Below are 14,661 nucleotides of genomic sequence, written 5' to 3'. Positions count from 1 at the left end.
CTGAAGTTGCATCATGATATATACACACTTCTCCAATTGCTGTGTTGGGATACTCACTCTTAGAACCCCACATCCATGTCGCATGCAGGCCTATCCAGCCCATGACAGGTAACTCTGGAGTGTAAGTAAGACTATGGTCCACATTCTCTGTTGAGCTCCCAACTGCTAGCCTCTGCTTGTCCATTTCTGGGATGCTCTCTGATTCCCCAGAGTACAAAGTCTCAGTATGGTAATACACACAGTAGGTGTCTCCGCTTCATGCTTGGGTTGATTGATCAAGGATTAGCCACTCAACTCACATGAGCAATCCTGTACATAAGCTCCACCAACTGCTAGATGAAAGTGCTATCAATAGAAAGTTTCACTACTCCTTCTGATGAGGTGGCGCCCAACCTGCATCCCCTGATGTCCATTACTTCCTCCTCCTCCAGTCAAAGTTCTGGAACTTCTACACTAATAGGATTTTGACTGTAGTTTTTTTTCCTCCCCATTTTATTTTTCTTCTTGGTGATAAAAGCAAGCCTTCACTGGTACAAAATGTAAGGTATGTTGTGTAATTCCTTTGAGGTTACCAAGGAAAAGAAGTATGACCAAGTGGTCAGAGTCACTGTGGGGAGGATTTCAAATGACTACACGAAGGAGGTTGCTAAGAGCTAGTGTGACTTGTGAGTTTTCAGTCTTTGGACAGTTTTAGACCAAAGCTCTAAGTAGTTCAACCAAATAATTAGGGGTAATGTTGTTAAGAGGTTTTGAGCATTAGTCCTGGCAATGGAATGGATTCAGAATCACATAGACTCATGACTATATAACAGACGGATGGTTGTAATAAGTGAAAGTCCCATGAGCATTGTGTGTTGATTGGCCAGGGTCTCACTGAACTCTCACACTAATCCTGAGAGGCTACACAGTCTTGACAGATAATCTTTATATGTATAAATGATGCATGTGCTCCCCTGTAGGCGTCTGTGTGCCCTGACTTGCATGTGTAGCTCAGAAAACAACTTCAAGTTCGAGTTATTGCCTTCCATTTTGTGTGGGCGAGGTCTCTGCTCCTTGGTGTGTAAGCTGGGGTGGCTGTCTGGCAGTCTTGTGGGGATTCTCCTGTCTCTGCCCAGGTCCCTCCCTCCTCCTGTCACAGGGAGCACTGAGATTACAGACCTGCTACTTTGTGTGGCTAGATGTGGAGTCTGGGGATTCCCACTTAGGTCATCACATTTGTGTGCTGAATTCTTTGGCCACTGAGCTCACCTCACCCACAACTCTGGACACACTGTTCCTGGTATAATAGAGCACATGAGGAACCCAAGCTCTGGAAGTTAGGTACTTGCTCAGGTTCATTTGTCTGAGGAGACATGTTTAAGCCTAGATTGTCTTTTTAGTCTTGCCTGAGGTGTTTTCAAGCCCCACATGTGGGGAGTTCACCTAATTTTCTTTACTCCAAATCTCACCTAATAAAACAAACCCCCAAGTTAAATAAATTAAAGGCAAAGTGAAAATCTTGCAGAGTGGAGCCTGAACAGGAGAGAGCATGTCATTGACATTAACAAGACAAATTCAAACATAGGAAACAGAATGAAGAAGATAATGGGGAGAGAATGAACAGCCGACCTTCAGGGAGCCATGTGCAGGTAGAAAACTCCCAGAAAGCCTGTCTGCCACAGTGTGGCTCTTGTGATACCTTTTCTTCTCTTGTTACCTCTTGGAGTTTGAATATTGGCCTGATTCATGTCTACTCTCTCTGTACTTAATTAGGTGAGTTGTTTATTATTATTATTATTATTAATTAAATTATTATTACTATTATTATTATCATTATTATTTATTATATTGTTTACCTTGGAAAGGCAGAGCATCCCTTCCAAAGAGAAATTATTCAGTGTGTGTGTGTGTGTGTGTGTGTGTGTGTGTGTGTATGTGTTGTGTGTGTTTGTATCTGTATATTTGTGTATCTTTTTTTAAAGATTTATTTATTTATTTTATGTATGTGAGTACACTGTCACTGTTTTTAGACACAGCAGAAGATCCCATTTCAGATAGTTGTGAGCCACCATGTGGTTGCTCGAAATTGAACTCAGGACCTCTGGAAGAGCTGTCAATGTTCTTAACCACTGAGACATATCTCCAGCCTGTATTTGTGTTTCTTTATGTGTGAATGTGTGTGTGAGTATGTGTGTGTTTGTGTGTGTATCTGGTTGTGCATCTCTATGCATGCAGCTTATATTTGTGTGTGTGGTGTGATGTATCTGAACTGACAATCACTTCTGGAAGACAAAGACTGTTTTCCAGAAGCCTTGTGATTAAATTTAGCAGAAATTTCTTTTAGAAATATGTTTAAAAAAAACACCCTACCTGATCATTTATTTTTATTCCAAATAATCAAGAAAATTGAAGGTTCCTACCATCTGCTTAATTGAATAAGGAGAGACAGAGGTGGAAGGATCCTGTTGAATGTGGAACAAACTCCAGATCCCTAATTAGAACATTTGCCCACAGACTTCTCTCTACCTGGGAGGCTCGGAGCTCTGCCCCCTCCCACCTGTTTCTGATGTTTCCTTTTGCCTATCAGGTTAACTTGGAGACAAGCCCATTGTTTGACTCCTTTAATAGGACACTTAGATACATTCCTATTGCAGAACAGAACAGCAGGTCTCCCTCAGCTGTCTTGGGTCTTTGATATGTTTGTTATGATGTTTCCAAGGAGATGGATTGGGGAAGGCAGAAGGCGTTTGCTGAGTGTTGTCTGGAAACAGGGATTCTTATTTACTGAACTTGGGTCTAGAAACTCTTATTATTCATTTTCTGTTGTGAAACTAGATGATGCTTAAGTTTAGGATGGAATTATGGGCCTTTAGTATGTATCTGAACCCTCAGTTTCAAAGTGTCCAAAAATAGCTATTTCGGGTAAGTGCAGAGAAGTGTATTAAATTCTCCCGGCCTGTAGTTTCTATTGGCATTATGTTAGAGATGCTGGGTTCTTTTTTAAAAAGAGCTATCATATATATATATATATGAGTAAGGCACAAGATCCCATTACAGATAGTTGTCAGCCATCATGTGGTTGCTGGAAATTGAACTCAGGACCTCTGGAAGAGCAGTCAGAACTCTTAGGAACCGAGCCATCTCTCCAGCCCTGAGATGATGGATTCTTAAAGGCAAGGATTGGTAATTGATTTGCAGAACCCTGGGAATACAGTCTGAGCTATGGCCCCATTTCATAGTTAAGGTTTTATTGGAATACAGCCATGCTTGGTGCCAGAGCTCTTCAAGTACCTGACCACGTGTAAACTGACCACACGTGAACTGACCACATGCAAACTGACCACGTGTGAACTGACCACGTGCAAACTGATCAAGTGTGAACTGACCATGTGCAAAGTGCTGTGTGGGGGTTGGGGAAAAGGTATAAGCAAGATGTGGGTCTCTACATTCCTTGGAACATCAAGAACCCTATTCTAGGCAGAGAACCAAACCAAGAATATGACAAGTTAGCTTATATTTCCTACAACTACAGCACAGTTGTGTTAGGAATACACAACTCAAAGATGCGCCCACTGAGCTAAGCACATTACTCTTGTTTTTGCTTATTTCTGTCACTTGAGCCTTTCATACAATTCAGAGACCAGTAAAAATATCTGGCAAGAGTTTTGTGGGTCCCGGTATCTCTGTTGCAATTACTTAGCTCTGATAGTACAGAAACAGTCATTGCATAGACAAACAAGTTGACTGAATTACGATAAAACTTTATTTGTAAGGTGGGTCAGCAGTGGTCACACTGTGTAGTTGTTCAACTTGGATAGAGCTTACAGCAGATGGTTCATAAATATTTGTTGAAAACATAACTCACATGTAGATAGTTTCAATAACCTGGAGTTTAACATAAAACCAATCTATAAAGTTATAATAGTAAACATCTGCTTATTGTATAAAGTTTGGGAAGATGTTTTAAAAGATGACATAAAGAAAAAAAAAAGTTAGGGCTAGGGAGAGAACTCAGTCAGTAAAGGGTTTACTTTATAAGCAGGAAAGTCTGAGAGCATCTCTAGAACTACATAAAACAGAGCCAGACACGGTGAGTGTGAGCTTGTGTTCCCAGAGAAGGATGGTGGGGACAGGCAGGTCCCTGGGGTTCTGGGTCAGTCAGACTACGTGGCAAGTTCTAGGCCAGTGGGAAACTTTAGATCAAGAACTAAGATGACAATTGGGCTTGGTGGCTCATGCCTTTAATACCAGCAGTTGGGAGGCAGAGGCAGGCAGATAGATCTCTGTGAATTGAGAACAGTCTGATACATATAGCAAGTTCTAGGCCAGCCAAGACTATATAGTGACACCTTGTTTCAAAAAAGTTCATGACAACATTACCTATAGCCTCCACACACATGCAGACATGCATTTGTGCATATGTGCCCCCCACATGCATAAAAACATGCACGTAGAGAGAGAGAGAGAGAGAGAGAGAGAGAGAGAGAGAGAGAGAGAGAGAGAGAGAGAGAGAAATACTTATCAATATCCCAGTTTAAAAAAAATCTCTATTTCTGTTCTTGTTTAGACATTTCTTTATAAGTGCCTTTTGTTTTCAAATCAATAGTAAATACCCAGGATTTAAAATCATTATAATTTGTATTTGTTTTGTATTTATGTGGGAGTGGGAGATAATGGATGGGTCCTGCTTCCCTTGGGGCTCCTGTCACAGAGCTCCTGCCCTACCAAGAGGAGAGTGGTTAGACACAAAGCAAGCTCAGCTGTGTCTGCCTCTTGATGCTCAAAATTAGATTTTTGTCCACAATCCAGGTTCTGAAAAATCATGAAGTGCTTTTGGATTCAAGGGAAGATTTCATTACAAAGTCTGGTAGAATCTCGGTGTTGAGGGCTCTGTTGCTTCTGTGTGGGCAACTCATTTACCCAAAGGCAAGCTCTTCCCTCTAGCTTAGGGTGCAGGCAGAGTTCCTAGAAGGTTGTTCTCCGAGAGTGGGAACTTTTGAGGGTGCTCTGTGGTCCTGGAAGGGCTGAGCTCCTGAGCTAGAAAGAAGTAATAGCTTGGTGCGAGCAGGGTGTGGGGGGAGGGGCTGGTAATTAGACGTTTATGTCTGTTTTCATTCTATGGTGAGGAGGAAAGATGCTCCATTCTTCCAGCATTGCACCCACAAACACACCATACACCCACAAACACACCATGCACCCACAAACACACCATGCACCCACAAACACACCATGCACCCACAAACACACTCTCCTTTCACTCTTTATTCCCCCTTGTCTTCTTCCTTTTTTTCCTCATCCTCTTCATCCTCTTCCTCCTCCCATCTCCCCACGTGTCCTTATCTGTCGTAATCTGACATTATGACTAACAGCCCCTGTTCCCTCATGCTCCTTTTGCGAACTCCCATTTCATCATCCATCCGCTCCCCAGATAAATAGAGGTCCTCTATACAGCAGTTTGCTTTTAAACCAAGGCAATTCCAAGGTCCTTCTAGAAGTACACCAACATTTAGATGGCCTCCAAGACCCTCTGTCCCCAGCTGGGAGGTAGAAAGCTAGCAGGGAACAATTGTATTTGGCAGCTTTAAAAAGATGGATGTTTGGCTTGGTGAGAGGGAGGTGGCCGAGTCCTGTGCTTGAGGCACATTTGATATGCAGCCATCTGTGCTCTTGCTATTTTCGAAGATGACTATGTGGCATTTCACCATCTACCCCAAACACCTCCTCTGTTCTCCCCAAAGGCCGAGGGTAGGGATTTATCAGATACACGGTGCTGTGCACCCTCTGAGCTGCTGAAGCCTCAGTCCAGAAGCCTGTCTTTCAAACCAGGAAGAGAAAGAGTGTGGGGAAATGTGAGCATGAATCTCCATCATTGGCCATTTCTTTGTTCTTTGATTCATTCTGTCCAGAAACACTGCGAGGTAAAGTGTCTCTCTAAACTGCGATATTCCCTCTTTGCTGACAATGGACGCTTCCTCTCCTTGTATGTGTTCCCCTGACAGTGATTGCGACACACCATGTATGTAGCATGGCAGTAAGCACTTCTGAACTCTCCTCAGAATGCCACTTTGGTGATCGCTGATCAGCCGTGTGGCATGTGCTTACCACTGAGGAAGGATAGAGCTCATGGAAGTTCACGTTACAGAGTCCTGGGCTGAGACTCTTCACTGCTGAAGGTGTTTGTCAGCTAGCTCTGCCTAATGTGGAAGACATCTGGTCATTCACTCTTCCATAAATATTCATGGAGTTTCACCAGTGTGCCTGCTGAGGACTGAGCAAGAAGGAAGCCTGAGGACCTCAACAGTTAGGAAGACAAAGCAAAGTACAAACAAAGGATCCATTGAACAGACAACTTTAGGTACCGTGAACATTGCCTGGAAACTAAAACAAGAGGCTGGGGATGCTCAGCAGGAAGGAGCACATATCGCATGCGCACAAAGATCAGAGCTTGAATTCTCAGCACCTGTTTAAAAAGGTGGATGTGGCCATGAATAACCCCAGGCCTGTATGGGAGGTTGACGGCGTCAGGAAGAGTTCTGGGGCTTTCAGCTCAACCCAGCTCTAGGTTCAGTGAAAGATAAGACAGCAATAGGGCAGGACACCTGAAAGACCCCCACAGAGGGGAGACCTTCAGTCAAGTCTCGGGATAACTTGACCCCCCCAAGAACTCACAAGAGACCGTCCTTGCTGCAATTACACGAGGTTTTTTAATTAACCAGTGCACTGGGGTCGAGACTCATATCCCATGCAGGAGTAGAGGAGTCTGACCCTGAGTGGCTGGGAGAAGGGGGTTTTAAAGGAAACAAACCACAACCGGGGCGGGGGGAGTATGTCATTGGAGAATACCAAAAATACCAGTGAAGAATTGTAAGGGAAACATCTGGTTTCTCAAGATTGTTTATGATGTGTTATTTAACTTTTATGTTTTATGGTCAGTCAGTTTCTGAAACAGTCACCCTGACCTTAAGGCCATGAATTCTTTATGGTCAGCCAGTTCCTGGAACAGAGTCACTGAACCTGTTATCCTACAGTTTTGGCTCTACGCTACCTGCTAGGGGTCTTCTCCTTTACCTGTTGGGGGTCAGGATTTATCCTGGTCTTTCACACCTAGCCTCATCCTCTATCTTCCACATACCACAAGCATATACAACAACATGTATGCACACACGTACATGCACATGTGCATAGGGAAGGTGAAGTGACTGCTTGTCTGAGGACATTAACAGGATGACTAGGAAGGACCCCAGAGAGAGGTGACACGGAGCTAAAGAGTGAGTAGAAAGAGCTCGCCAAAGGGAAGGCCTGGCTGAGGACAAACCTTAGGTTCAAATCTGCAATGATATTAGGGGTAATGTCCCATTAATGACAGACTCTCTTTCCTCTCTGTGAAGTAGATGCTGCTTATTAATTCAGGGGTATGAGCAGTTGTTAGCCAAAGGGGTTATTTTTTAAATTTTATCAGAATTTGAAAATAAATCCAATTGAGAGTAATCAGACCTTCATGATCAGCAGATTCTCACGGTCTGCTCATGAGTTTGAGGAGAGGACTAAGCCACTGATGGATCATTCTAAAAGCCATAGTTCATTCCATCCATTCTCCCAGAAGCCAAGTTAGATCTGTCTCAGTGCTAATGACACCCACGTTCGATTGGCTTCCACCATGCAAGGCAAGACATGCAACTTATCTCTGCTGGTACATTCAGGGCTACTTCAAGCCTCTGAACTCCATGAGCTTTTTGTTTCCTGGGGACAGGGACATGGATTTGTAGTTTCTGGTTGTTTAACATGAACCATATTACTTACCTTTGCAAACTGAGAAGTCTCACCTAGGCTAGAGCTCTGCAAGCTTGATGTGGGGAGACAAACTGAGCCATAGTGTGGATTGAGCATGCAGATGCTGATGCAGATGTGGAAGTATTTTCAGAGTGACCATGTTGGTTAAGAACTCATCTGCACAGTGAAACAAATGTGGATTTTTTATACTTTTGTGAGAAAGTCATAATCAGTGAAATCGATGACAATGATGATGATAATTTGGACATAGGGTTTTTCTATTTTGCCCTAACTGTCCTGGAATTTGATCTGTAGACCAGGCTGGCCTCAAACTCAGAGATTGTTTTGGCTCTGCCTCCTGAATGCTGGGATTAAAGGTATGCAACACTAATACTGACCTAGCAAATTCTCTGATCTCTCTCTCTCTCTGTGTATTATCTGGATGTGCACATGTACCTGTGGGTTCTATGTATCTGAAGGCCTGGGGTCAATGAAGGCTGTTTTCCTGGCTTCCTGGAGGTCAGGGGTCAGGGGTGGGGGCAGGGGTAGGGCAGCAGCTAAGCAGGTGACATAATTTTTCCCTTTGTGGTGACTAGACTGGCCACTGTGGAAGCACAAGATCCCACAGTCTGTCTTGTGAGATCGTGGGGAAGTCCCGGGACCGTATGAATTTGTGGTTTTAATCAGCATCGTCATGATCACACCTTCATTCTGCTGCCAATAATCCATGCCACCCAAGTTTATCTTGAAAAATAAGAACATGTTTTAGTTTTGAGAATCACAATTTTTAAAAAGTTAGCCCCAGCCCTGCTTTCTGTTGCTCAGGGCATTCTTGGATTTCTGAGCTCGAGAAATGTCTGTCGTCCGCCGCCAGAGCGCCTGGCATTGCAGGTGGGGTCCTCCTGCTCCCCTTGAGCCTTGTGATCTGAGGGAAAGGTGTGGCCTGGGATCTTGAATCATGGCAGCAGGAAGGATGGATTAGACCTTCCCAATGCTGAGAACCTTTGATACAGTCCCTCAAGTTATGGTTACTTCCGACCCTAAAATTATTTTGTTCCTACTTCATAACTGTACTTTTGTTACTGTTATAAAATGTAATGTAAGTATTTATATGTGACTCTTGTGAAAAGGTCATTGAATCCCCAAAGGGGCAGGGACCTTCAGGTTGAGAACCTTTGTCTAGACCCACAGAAAATGCCACATCCCCCTGAAGTCATGAGGAAAGACAGACAGGACTGAGGATGTCTGAGAGCTGATGGCTAGTGTCAGGAACTGATCTGCATCTTCAGATGTCAGGAGGTGGGGAGGGCATAAGATCTCTTGTGCAAATTTAGAAGGAAGAACTGCTATCAAAGTCATCATCCAAGTTTCAGAACTCCAATTTAGTCTCAACAGAGGAAGCCTTAGAACTCTCAGAGAAGAATGTCCCTGCTAGATGGGAGTGGACTCTTCACCTGGGCTGATGTTACCTCATTTTGACCTTTCTCACAGGAAGTAGACCTGAGACTGAACTTTTTGTTTCCCCCCTTTTTTATTAACATATAGTAATTTTATAATGTCATATGAATTATACATTTGTATAATATTTTAGTCATATTTACCCTATCTCTTACTCTTTATTTTTTTAAAATGGGTATTTTATTTATTTACATTTTAAATGTTATCCTCTTTCCTGGTTTCCCCTCTGCGAACCCCTATCCTATTCCCCCTCCCCCTGCTTCTATGAGGTTACTCCCTCATCCACCACCCATTCCCGCTTCCCCTCCCTGGCATTCCCCTACACTGGGGCATTGAGCCTTCACAGGACCAAGTGCCTCTCCTCCCACCGATGCCCGACAAGGCCATCCTCTGCTACATATGCACCTGGAGCCATAGGTCACTCCATGTGTGCTCTTTGGTTTGTGGTTTAGTCCCTGGGAGCTCTGGGGGGGGGTGGGTCTGGTTGGTTGATATTGTTATTTCTATGGGAATGCAAATCTCTTCAGCTCCCTCAGTCCTTTCTCTAACTCCTGCATTGGGGTCTCTGTGCTCAGTCCAGTGGTTGGCTTCGAGCATTGCCTGTATATTTTTCAGTCTCTGGCAGAGCCTCTCAGGAGACAACTATATCAAGCTCTTGCCAGCAAGCACTTCTTGGCATCTGAAATACTGTCTGGGTTTGGTGACTGTATATGGGAGAAATCTCCAGGTGAAGTAGTCTCTGGATGGCTTTTCCTTCTGTCTCTGCTCTGCATTTTATCTCTGTATTTTCTTTAGATAAGAGCCATTCTGGGTTAAAAAGTTTGGAGATGAGTAGATGGCCCCATGGGGGCCTTGCCTAACTTCTGGATGTGGTCTTTATAGGTTGGCTCTCCCTCCCCTTTGTTGGGCATTTCAGCTAATCTCATCCCTGTTGGGTACAGGGAGCCTCTTGCTTTCCTGGGATTTGCAGTTTGCCCCAGTTTCCCTTCCACTGTTGCACACCTCTGTTTAATTTCTTGACCCTCCATGTATATCATCTCTATCTCCTCCCATACCTGATCCTGCCCCCTCGTTCCCCCTCCGTCTCCCCTCTTTCTTCCAAGTTCCTCCCTTCCTCTAGATATTGTATTTTGTTTCCCCTTCTAAGGACTGAAGCATCCACATTTTGGTTCCTTCTTCTTAAGCTCCATATGATCTGTGAATTGTATCTTGGTTATTCACTTATAAGTGAGTGCATACCATGTGTGTGTGATTGGGTTAACTCACTCAGGATGATATTTTCTAGTTCCATCATTTGCCTAAGAATTTCATGAACTCATTTTTAATAGCTGAGTAGTACTCCATTGTATAAATGTGCCACATTTTCTGTATTTATTCCTCTGTTGAAGGACATCTGGGTTCTTCCCGGCTTCTGGTTATTATAAATAAGACTGTTATGAATATAGTAGAGTATGTATCTTTCTTATATGTTGTAGCAACTTTTGGTTATATGCCTGGGAGTAGTTTAACTGGGTCCTCAGGTAGTACTATGTCCAATTTTCTAAGAAACCTCCAGACTGTTTTCCAAAGTGGTTGTACCAGCTTGCAATCCCACTAGCAACAGAGGCGTGTTCCTCTTTCTCCACATCCTCACCAGCATCTGCTGTTACCTGAGTTTTTGATCTTAGCCATTTTGACTAGTGTGAGGTGGAATCTCAGGGTTGTTTTGGTTTGCATTTCCCTGATGACTAAGAATGTTGAATATTTCCTTAGGTGCTTCTTGGCCATTCAATATTTCTTAGTTGAACATTTTTTGTTTAGCTCTGTACCCTATTTTAATAGAGTCATTTGGTTCTCTGGAGTCTAACTTCTTGAGTTCCTAGTATATATTGGATATCAGCTCTCTATTGGATGTAGGGTTGGTAAAGATCCCCCCCCCCCCGTCCTTTCTATACCCCTAATAATTTCTCTGCCTGTGATCTAATTCCATGCGTTTTTAATGGTTGATCATACTGCATACTTCCACATGTTTTTAATGGTTGATCATACTAGACCGTGGGCATCAACCTTTTTCTATACTTACATGTGTGCACATGGACACCTGTGCCAACTCCATAAATTGGCTTCTGTGAATGAGGCAGCAGTAAATATAGGTGTGTAGGCTGACGATGTAGATTCCTGTGGGTTCGTACCCAGATTTCTGAGGAAATTTCCTCCTGATCTTCACGGTGGCTGGATTAGTTTCCACTCCCATCAGGAATTGTTAGGACTTTTCTTTGCCCTGAATTCACTATTCAGCACTTGTCATCAGGAGTGAAAGGAAAAGCCTGTTGCAGCTTCAAATTGTCTATGCAAGTTCATAAAATGGGCTGCGTAGTAGCTGAAAATAATCTTTAGCTAATCATTCAAACATTTCTGTGTTGAAAATAGATTCTTTTTCTCATATAACATATTCTTTTTTTTCATATAAAGGAAATCATTTTAATTGGGATTTTCTTACAAGTTGAAAGGTTTACTGCACTATCAGTATACTTTCTTCTCAGCACGTTATGTTACCTTCTTTTTTTTTAAAACAATTTTATTTTACAAAACAAAGATAAATGTACAGATTTTAAACATTTTTTGCTTAAAATTATACATTTTTGTAAGTACTTTTTTCAGATTTTAACATAATTTTTACATAAAACTATATGAATATATTTTTTAGTCAGTACTTGATTTTTTTTCAAGGTTTGATAGTATGCCTTGAAAACTTAATAGTTACAATGAGCATAAAGTACATGTAAAACAAAATGTAACATAGAAATAGTTAAAGTTTTCTTGTTTTGTAAATTTTTTTTTGTTTTGTTTCCTTTATTCCTTGGACTTCATACAGTCTGTGAGTTGTTTCTGGGGGAGTGCAAGCCTCTGGGGTTAGCATCCCACTATCAGTGACTGCATATTATGTCTGTTCTTTTGTGACTGGGTTATCTCACTCAGGATGATATTCTCTAGATGCAGCCATTTTCTTAAGAATTTGGTTAAGTCATTGTTTCTGGTGGCTGAGTAGTATTCCATTGTGTAAATGTACCACAATTTTTTGTATCCATTCATCTTCTGAAGGACATCTAGGTTCCTTCCAGCTTCTGGCTATTATAAATAGAGCCGCTATAAACATTGTGGTGCATATATGTTTGTTGTATATTAAAGTGTCTCTGGCGTATATGTCCAGAAGTGGAATAGCTGGGTCTTCAGGTAGTACTATATCCAATTTTCTGAGGTATCGCCAGACAGATTTTCAGAGTGGTTGTATTAGCTTGCAACCCCACCAACAGTGGAGAAGTGTTTCTCTTTCTCCGCAGCCTCTCCAGCAACTGCTGTCATCTGAGTTTTGGATCTTGGCCAATCTGACTGGTGTGAAGTGGAATCTCAGGGTTGTTTTGATTTGCATTTCCCTGATGGCTAAGGATGTCGAGCACTTCCTCAGATGTTTCTCAGCCATTCGGTGTTCCTCAACTGAAAACGTTTTGTTTAGCTCTGTACCCCATTTTTTTAATAGGGTTATTTGATTCTCTGGTGTCTAGCTTTTTGAGTTCCTTGTACACCTTGGATATTAGGCCTCTATCTGATGTGGTGTTGGTAAAGATCTTTTCCCATTCTGTTGGTTACCGTTTTGTTTTCTTGACGATGTCCTTAGCCTTACAGAAACTTTGCAATCTCATTAAGTCCCATTTGTTAATCTTTGACCTTAGAGCTTGAGCCATTGGTTTTTTGTTCAGGAAATTTTCTCCTGTGCCTATGTGTTCTAAGGTTTTCCCTACTTTCTCATCTAATAGTTTCAGTGTATCTGGTTTAATGTGGAGATCTTTGATCCACTTACACTTGAGCTTTGTACAAGGAGATAAGAAAGGGTCTATTTTCATTCTTTTGCATGCTGAGTGCCAGTTGGACCAGCACCATTTGTTGAATAGGCTGTCCTTTTTCCATTGAATGTTTACTGCTCCTTTGTCAAAAATTAGGTGACCATATACATGAGGGCTCATTTCTGGATCTTCTATTCTATTCCATTGATCCACATGCCTATTTCTGTACCAGTACCATGCAGTTTTCAGCACAATTGCCTTGTAATATAGCTTGAGGTCAGGGATAGTGATTCCCGCAGATTTTTTTTGTTGTTGAGGATTGATTTCGCTATTCTAGGTCTTTTTTTATTCCATATGAAATTGCACATTGATCTTTCCAATTCCATGAAGAACTGGGTTGGAATTTTGATGGGGATTGCATTGAATCTGTAGATTGCTTTTGGTAGGATGGCTATTTTTAAAATGTTGATTTTTCCAATCCATGAACATGGGAGATCTTTCCATTTTCTGAGATCTTCCTCAATTTCTTTCTTTAGAGGTTTGAAGTTCTTGTCATACAGGTCCTTCACTTGCTTAGTTAGAGTCACACCAAGGTATTTCATAGTTTTTGTGACGATTGTGAAGGGTACCTTTTCCCTAATTACTTTCTCCACATGTTTGTCCTTTGAGTATAGGAAGGCTACTGATTTGTTTGAGTTAATTTTGTATCGAGCCACTTTGCTGAACTTGTTTATCAGCTGTAGGAGTTCTCTGGTGGAATTTTTGGGGTCACTCAAGTACACTATCATGTCATCGGCAAAGAGTGATGTTTTTATCTCTTCCTTTCCGATTTTTATCCCCTTGATCTTCTTTTGCTGTCTAATTGCTCCAGCCAGGACTTCCAGTACTATGTTGAATAGGTAGGGGGAGAGTGGGCAGCCTTGTCGAGTCCCTGATTTTAGTGGGATTGCTTCAAGTTTCCCGCCATTAAGTTTGATGTTGGCTGTTGGTTTGCTGTATATTGCTTTGATTATGTTTAAGTATGGACCTTGGATTCCTGTTCTTTCCAGGACTTTTAACATGAAGGGGTGTTGGATTTTGTCAAATGCTTTCTCAGCGTCTAGTGAGATGGCCATGTGATTTTGATCATTGAGTTTGTTTATATGGTGGATTACATTGATGGATTTCCTTATGTTAAACCATCCCTGCATCCCAGGGATGAAGCCTACTTGGTCATGATGAATGATCGTTTTGATGTGTTCTTGGATTCGGTTTGCAAGGATTTTGTTGAGTATTTTTGCATCAATGTTCATAAGTGAGATTGGTCTGAAGTTCTCTTTCCTTGTAGGGTCTTTGTGTGGTTTAGGTACGAGGGTTATTGTAGCCTCAAAAAATGAGTTGGGCAATATTCCATCTGATTCTATTTTTTGGAATAGTTTGGAGAGTATTGGTGTTATATCCCCAATAAATGTCTGATAAAATTCTGCACTGAACCCGTCTGGACCTGGGCTTTTTTTGGTTGGGAGTCTTTTGATGACTTCTTCTATTTCTTTAGGTGTTATAGGGTTATTTGGATGGTTTACTTGGTCCTGGTTTAACTTTGGGATCTTGTATCTGTCTAGGAATTCGTCCATTTCCTCCAGATTTTCCAATT

This window comes from Micromys minutus (assembly GCF_963924665.1).
Source record: "Micromys minutus genome assembly, chromosome: 31".
Taxonomy (NCBI): domain Eukaryota; kingdom Metazoa; phylum Chordata; class Mammalia; order Rodentia; family Muridae; genus Micromys; species Micromys minutus.
This window is presented reverse-complemented; position numbering follows the sequence as displayed.